Source organism: Schistocerca nitens, chromosome 8 (genome assembly GCF_023898315.1).
Source record: "Schistocerca nitens isolate TAMUIC-IGC-003100 chromosome 8, iqSchNite1.1, whole genome shotgun sequence".
NCBI classification, from domain to species: Eukaryota; Metazoa; Arthropoda; class Insecta; order Orthoptera; family Acrididae; genus Schistocerca; species Schistocerca nitens.
The window spans coordinates 265,612,687-265,620,689 of record NC_064621.1 but is presented as its reverse complement, the minus strand read 5'-3'; positions in this window follow the sequence as shown (position 1 = coordinate 265,620,689).

The following is an 8,003-nucleotide window of genomic DNA, read 5'->3' as shown; positions in this document are numbered from 1 at the left end:
GGCGCTACAGTCTGGAACCGCGCGACCACTACGGCCGCAGGTTCGAATCCTGCCTCGGGCATGGATGTGTGTGATGTCCTTTGGTTACTTAGGTTTAAGTAGTTCTAAGTTCTAGGGGACTGATGACCTCAGAAGTTAAGTCCCATAGTGCTCAGAGCCAACATTCCTCTACACACAGACTTCGTAGTTGACTTGCCGGCTTGAAAACTAGAGACTTTTCGAACTGCCTCAGGGCACGAGACACAGCGGCCTTACAACAAAACGACACCCAGAACAGTGTCGAACCAGCGCTGCGCGAACTTCGTTTCCTTCGTTTCGCGATGCTATCATCGGTAGCAGCCAAACAGATCGTCGCGTAGGCACCATTTACGCTCGACCACACAGCCAGCAGGGACTTTCGTGCCGGCAGCCGTAAGCAGAAGGCCGCTACGTACCTGGGCCCTCCAGCACACGCTGGACAGCTGTGTATCATATCTTTCCCTTGGTCGGACACCGAGATGAGGGGTTCGGGGCCGCCAGTGCCACCCCGCCACCACGCCGCTAGCCCGTGCTGCGGCCAACGTTGCAAAGCACCAACCAACCTGCGGTGCCTTAATCGCCTGTCACACACTTAGCAGCCGGTTGCGTCCGCCGTGTTATCCAACGCCACGATGCCAAAATGCCTTCTAGACAACAAACTCAGGTATGTCCTAAGACTCATGACCGATTAGATGCGGCCCTCCACAAATTAACCATCTCAGAGTAGAACTTACAACATACGTCCTCAAATATGTGCTAAATGTATCAAAATCTCTCTCTTACTCTACAGTTTTTACCCTCTACAGCTCTCTCTAGTGCTATGGAAGAAATAACCTGATGTCTTAAAAGATGTTCTGTCATCATGTCCCTTTTCCTGGTTAGTGTTTCAAATGTATTCCTATCCTTGTAGATTCATCACAGAACTTCGTGATTCCTTACCTTGTCAGTCTACCGAACTTCCAACATTCTTCTGTAGTACCACATCGCAAATGCTTAGATTCTCTTCTGTTCCGGTTCCCCAACTGTCCATGTCTTACCGCCATGCAGTGCTAGGGTCCAAACGTACATTCTCAGAAGATTCTTCCGCAAATTATGACCCATGTTTGAAGCTAGTAGACTTCTCTGGGTCAGGAAGGCCCTTTTCTCCACTGTTAGTATGCTTTTTATGTAATTCTTGCTCGGTGCGTCAGCTTTATTTTGCTCCCTAGGTGGCAGAATGAACTTCATCTAGTTCGTGATCACCAATTCTGGCGTTAAACTCTTGCTGTCCTCATTTATGCTTCTTTTCAAGTCTTTCGTCTTTCTTTGATGTATTCCCAAACCATATTCCTCACTCATTAGATTATTCATTCCATTCAACAGATCGTTTAATATTCTTCACTTTCACTGAGGATAGCAATGCCATCAGCGAATCTTACCATTGATATCTTCTCACCTTGTATTTCAGCCCAACTGTTGAACCTTTCTTTTATTTCTGTCATTGCTTCTTCGCCGTATAGATTGAACAGCAGGGACGAAAAACTACATTACTGTCTTACACAATTTTCAATCAGTGCATTTCGTTCTTTGTCTTCCTCTCTTGTTATTTCCTCTTGGTTCTCGTACATGTTATATACTACCCCTCTTCCCCTATAGTTTACCCATATGTTACTCAGGATTTCGAACATCTTGCACCGTTCTACTTTGTCGAATGCTTTTTCCAGATTGATAAATTCTACGCCCGTGTCTTGATTTTTCTTCAGTCTTACTACCGATGTCAACTGCAACCAGCATCTCTGGTGCCTTTATCTTCCGTAAGGCCAACTGATAACCATCTAAGAGATTCTAAATTTTCTTTTCCATTCTTCTTTGATTATTGTTGTCAGCAACTCGTAAGCATGAGCTGTTAAGCAAATTATGAGAAAATCCTCACACTTGTTGGCTATTGCAATCTTGGGAATTATGTGGATGATGTTTCTCCAAAATTCTGATGTTATTCGCCAGTCTCCTATATACTACCACCAATGTCAATAATCTTTTTATTACCATTTCCCACAGTGATATTAGAAATTGTAGTGGAGTGTTTTCTGCCCGTATTCACTTACTTGATATTAAGTCCTCAAATGCTCTCCTAAATTCTGTTCATAATACTGCATCACCTACCTCTTCTCTATCGACTACTGTTTCTTTTTCTATCACGACACCATGTAAGCCATCCCTTCATAGAGGCCCTCAATATACTCTGCCACCTATCCGCTCTCTCCTCTGCATTCTTCTAATTTATATCCTAATTATTTTAATACATTTATTGAATAATCGCTTACACAACTGAAACGTTTAGTTTCTCTCTACATAGCCTTCTCTTCGCTCTACCCAGTTTTGCCAACGATTTGGGAGCTTGAATATCTCTTGTTCACAAATATAATAAGGGTGCATCTTTAACCAATTACGCACACGCTCCTCGGCGTCTTTATTGTTTTCCAATCGCTCCCTTCAGGTGGGTCTTCCATGGATACAAAATAAAAATGGTCAGGGTGGGAGGGTGGAGGGACAAATATGGACTGTGGCGAGGATGATAGAGGATTTCCCAACGTATGTCCTCCAGTTTGTCCCTAATCAAATTCACGTTGTGAGGTTTAACGTTGTCATAATGAAATCTTTGATACTCATTCCCCGTCTTTTGTTTCGGTAGACGCATTTTGCTGACGTTAACAACTGTCGATAGCAAACTTCATTCTACAAACGTCGATCATGAAGAAAATCGGTAACACCCCTCTGTAGTCAAAAAACACTGTCACATGAACTTTCCCGGTTGACTGTCGGGTTTTGCCCTTTACTGGGCAGGCGTAAACCTTTCTTCGTCAGTCATTACTCGTCATTTTTGGATAGTAATGATAGACCCATTCCTCATCACATGTGATGACGCGCTTCAATAAATTCCCTGATTCTTTCGGGAATCATTTGAGAAGTGTCTCATATAAAAACCACTTGACCTGTTTACGCTGTTCCGTTAACAACTTCAAAAACCCATCAAGCACCAATTTTTCTAAAGCCAGTCTGCACGCTGATAGTGGTGTGAGCACTCCAAACGGTGATACCCACTTCCGCTTCGATTTCTTCAACAGTGCACTGGCGATCACCTTTTTCGTCCACAAAATGTGCCTTCAGACGTATTAAAATCTCCTAAGGTTTAGTCCCTTCATAGGTTAAAAACTTTATGACGATGCATTTCACTACAGACGAAGCTCTTCTTGGCTCATAGCTGTACTGAAGCCAGAATACAGTGCAGCAGCAAATCTCGATGGTTCCCTCTGCCTAATACATCGACCTTCAATCCCCCTCCCCTTCCCCCCATATTTGCGAATTCGGTTAAATTAAAGGGTATTCCTCAGCAGCAGGTGTTTTGCCGATTGGTCCGCGGTCGGTCTGACTCAATGCTGGTGGGAGAGTAGCGAATCCATCCTGACGACTACGGTGAAGGTACCACGGCACCACACCCTATGGTCGCCTACGACACTACCATTGCACTGTGATATACTCTGTTGTGTCAAACCATTATGACCAAGTACTTAACAGAATGTCTGTCCACTGATGCAACGCATTACATCTGCGATTCTCCTTCACATGCGTTCGAGAAGTCCTTATTAATTTTCTAGAGATATATGGCACCAGATGTCTATGCACAGATCACGTAGTTACGCAAATTTCATGCCAGTAGTTTTCGGGCGAGGACCTATGGCGCAATAGTGTCTTGGATGCGTTCCATCGTGTTCATATCAGGTCTGAGTTCACTATCATACCCTAAACTATTGCAGCACAATTCTGCCAGAGTTATTCAACTAGAAGACATCATCACCGAGAAAATATCAAGCAAGAACGGATGCACGTATCCCACAGTTTTGTTAACGTACGTCACAGCTGTCATGGTGCCTTCGGTTTCTACCGGAGGTCGCATGGAAGCCAATGTCAATTTCCCTCAGAGAATAATACTTCCTGCACCGGCCTGTATCCATGACATACTCCATCTTGCAAGTAGCACTGCTTCTGGACGACGCTATATCTGGACACGATTATCGGAATGATGTGCCAAAAACGCGATAATCCAATTAGGCGACACGTTTCATTGATTGATAACCTAATATTGATGATTAGCAAACTTGATTGCATTCTGAACGACAACGGTTCAAACCCACGTCCGGCCATCCAGATTTAGGTTTTCCATGATTTCCTAAAATCTCTCCAAGCATATGCCGGGATGGTGGTTTTGAAAGTGCACAGATGATTCCCTTCCCCTTCTTCGACACAATTCGAGCTTGTGCTCCGTCTCTAATGACCTCGATGTCGATGGGACGTTAAACCCAATCTTCTTTCGCTTTTTCTTGCAGTCGTAAATGCCAGCATCGTTGGTACGACATGGGAACACGCCCTGGAGCCCAGTATTCAATAATATCTGTTGAACTCCGTGTTCAAACCACTTTCGCCCCCATCAGCATTGTTCTCTATCCTCACAAGTACCACAGACCGCTTCAACCCTGGTTTACAGAATTGGGGAGCTTCCGTCCTCCACGTTCTATGATGAGGCATGGACGTCCAACACCTGGTCGCCCACTCGTGGTTTCCCCACCCTTTTATCACATTCCATAGCACCTCACTACCGCACCACACGGACAGGCGACCAGGTTCGTCGTTCCTGAGCTGCGCCACTATCTCCATTTTGTCAGAGTCGTTTATGCCAGTCGATTTTCCGATTTGCGGGCCGTATCTTCGATATAATCATTTCCCATTTGCTCCGAGTATACGCTTTCCTGAACTCTCTATGAGACCGCAACACCACGCTTCCAATCTCGCGGTGATCTGTGGTCATACTGTCCTTGTCTCCCAGTGTAATTCCCATGACGGTGCCGCTATCAACATACAAAGATGGAAAGCAGGCGAATGAGTTACGATCCTTTGTTTGAAGGCTCTTTCGGGCTCTATTAAAATTATTACCTTTCGTAACGGTGGTTCCGATTTAGTAATATAAATATTTTCCGTCATATCGTAAAATTACTTGGGAAATACTCTTTCTTTTCATATTAATATCGTTTATACTCGTATATATTTATTAAATCAATTGTCTCATGTGATTCATGATTTCTGTTTCTAATGGTTTTCGAAATTTTATTTAAGGTCGCAAACGTTTACTGTTAAGCTAGATAATCATTTTAGTTTCAGTGAAGTAAATCGTTTTCAGCGGTGACAGTTGTCGTTAGGTAATATAATTAAACATATGAAACTGTGTACCATTTTTATGGACACTTTCTAGGGGCAAGCTATCGTAGTAATTGAACTAACTGAGACGTACCAAAACTTCAAATTACTTCTATATAGACAGCTAGTACCTCACATAAGAAGATATATTACTTAATATGAACTGATTAAATAATGAGTAAGATAAACATCGGCTACTTTTCACACCGTTATCCAGATAAATTATGGTACTATTCTTTGCTAAGCCTACCAGTGAAATTTCGATTCCATAACTTTTTTCTAGCCTTCATAGTACAGCTTTTCTCATATCAATCCAGTTGAGTCAGTTTCCATTGTAAACATTATTTGCAGGCATACAGGCATTGTTTGAGAATCTCTCATTGAAATGATTAGCCAGTGCCATACTGATAACGGCCTTTTGGCTTAAATGAACACTATATTAGCTAATATCTGATTTAAGGATCCATCGTCACTGAATTAAGAAGCTCACTCAAGAATAGAACACTGGCGTCAACGTGAAAAGGATGTACTTCGGCTCAGGGTCGACAGTGCGTTGCAGCTGCAGATCCATACACGTGGAGTACAACGTCTGATACACTTGTGTGACGCCGATTTTATGCTGAGAAAAAGATCACCTTTGTCTAAGCCGACGATCGATTCAGTGCTGTGGTCGACTTTTGTTTTTCAGTAAGAAAGAATGACACAATATGCACAGTTAATTATTTAATTTGCTCACCGACCATACTGTAACGTAACAAACCAAAAACGTGAAGACCATCTGTGAATCTGGACCTCAATAAGATACAAAGGTATGATGCACTGAGGAGATAAGTCTACAGGCGAAAGTTGTTGGCTTTTCGAACTACGAAACTGCATTCGCGAAGGTGCGAAATACTAGCCAATAAATTTTAGTTAGATGGCAACATCCTCATCAACAGTATCGCATATTTGTATTCAGTAGTGCCGATTGGAGTAACAATGCTCCGTGTTTACAACATTGGTGTCATGCCAATGAACATAAAAGACAGCGCAAACTGAACATACAAAAGTTTATCGCTTGAATATTTGTTCTCTACACTTTTTTATGAAAGCAATGATTATAGCGCATTTAATAATAAACTATTCTGACTATTAGCAATGAAAACATGAAACATATCTAACGACGAAAAAGTTATTAGACTGAAATAAACTCTCCGCAGGTGTGAGGGTGAACTGTGACAATACTGCCTGCTGGTGCCTATTCAGTTCACTGTACAAAGCTTTATTTTATTACTTCATTACGACTGCTACGATAAAATGGAAATGTGTGAATTCCTAACGGACCAAACTGCAGAGGTCATCCTTCCCTAGATTTGCACACTACTTACGCTAACTTACGCTACGAACAACACACACAACCATGGCCGAGGGAAGACTCGAACCTCCGGCGGGAAGGGCCACGCAATCGGTGGCATGGGGCCTCAAACCGCGCGGCCAATCAGCGCGGCGGTAAAATGGACTGTCCTCTGATGAGGAGGTGACTTTGACCGGAATTTTGCATATTTATAAACCCAGTGCCACCCTCTGATAATTGTGTAACAACTTAACGACCCAAGATTTTAAGTTATCAGGTAATCGAGTAGACGAGTTCAGACACATTTGCAGCAAAATTTCATATTGATCCGGGAAAGTATTTATACATACACACCAGTTACGCATAAAGAAATTGTGTACTAGACTTTTAACTTCAGTCAGTACTGACCACCTTAAGATTCTTAAAACACAGAAGCATCTTTCCTACGCAGTACATCAAATGTACAAAGCAGTGCATCAGAAATTACACTAGGCATTAAAGACGCACACGCGTACTTGAATACACACAGTTTTCTTTCTCATGAAGCAGCATATGTAAAAATGTTAGAGTCAAAGTAGTAAGCCAGACAAGCTTCATCGTAATTATTCTACATGAGCCGTTTGTTGAATAAACGAACTCTCAAAACCATTTCAGTGAGATTTAATAAACTTGGCGCAGGTGTGCTTAACAGCGCGCTGGAATATACCAATACAATTAAACAGAGGAGGTAGTCTTCGATTAATGTAAGTAATAAATATCACAAAATAGATTCCAAAGGATGACATTGCATTATTTCATGTAGTAACTCAACTAGCACTAGTCGGAAGGGAAATTCCTAATACATCGCCGGCACATGTACATGCGCTAAATGAACATCGTTTCACTCCAAACCTGCGACACGAATAATTCTCTTACATGGTGGGAAAATGTGAGAGACAAATTTCACGTTAGAACTAAGAGGTGCCAATACAAAACAAACTGCAAAGGCCAAAGGAGAGGATAGGTTCCAACCACGACCAACTCAGTACAAGAGAAAATCCTTTGACAAACAATAACAGACAACTAGTTTTATAAATGCATGATGGTATGGAGAGGCTGCTGCGAAACATGTCATATCTAGTGCAGATGCATTACATCTCATGTTTTTATAGTAAACATACATAAAATTCATCACATGTAGTCCAAAGCTCCCATAAAATACTTTAAACGCCTAGAAAATATGAACGCATAAACTGCCCCCGTGCAAAGTCTTGTTGGACTTTTGAAAGCACATAATCTGCTGTAGAATGAAACAAGAAATGTGGGTATAATATGAATCTCAATTGTGGGTAAAATATGATCCAAAGGGCCATCACACACTGAAGCACCAAAGAAACTGCTATAGGCATTAGGCATGCGTATTCAAATACAGAGATATGTAAAC